The sequence below is a fragment of the Alligator sinensis genome, unplaced genomic scaffold, assembly GCF_000455745.1.
Source record: "Alligator sinensis unplaced genomic scaffold, ASM45574v1 scaffold1568_1, whole genome shotgun sequence".
Taxonomy (NCBI): Eukaryota; Metazoa; Chordata; order Crocodylia; family Alligatoridae; genus Alligator; species Alligator sinensis.
Genome location: NW_005843511.1, coordinates 28,623 through 29,035, shown reverse-complemented (window position 1 = coordinate 29,035; position 413 = coordinate 28,623). Strand labels below are relative to the sequence as shown.

Below are 413 nucleotides of genomic sequence, written 5' to 3'. Positions count from 1 at the left end.
GCAGTGCCGCCTACAGGGCTCGGCGCCGGAGCATCCTCCTCCCGGCCGGCCGCTGGTACCCGCCCGCCGCGTCCCCGCAGCACCGCCCTGCGAAGCCCGCGGCCGGAGACAGACACCGCCTTGCAGCCGTGCCCCTGCAACCCCGTGCTTGGAAAGCAGCCCCGTGCACCGAGGGAAACCAGGGGGGTGTTTCCCCGGCAGCTCCCCGAGGACGCGGGACAGACAGCACATGAGCGAGGGAGAGGAAGACGTGGAAGTCCAGAGGACAAGCCGCCGCTTCAGCTTCTAAGGACATTAGGAAGAACTTCTTCACAGTTGGAGTGGCCAAGGGCTGGAACGGGCTCCCAAGGGAGGTGGTGCTCTCCCCTACCCTGGGGGTCTTCACGAGGAGGTTAGATGAGTATCGAGCTGCG

General features: G+C 66.8%; 1 protein-coding gene across 1 annotated transcript in view; it reads right to left on the bottom strand.

Moving 5' to 3' along the window:
- The window catches only part of LOC102379653, a 24,106-nt gene that overhangs the window by 12,422 nt on the left and 11,271 nt on the right, over positions 1-413 (bottom strand). The gene's annotated exons all lie outside the window — the stretch shown is intronic.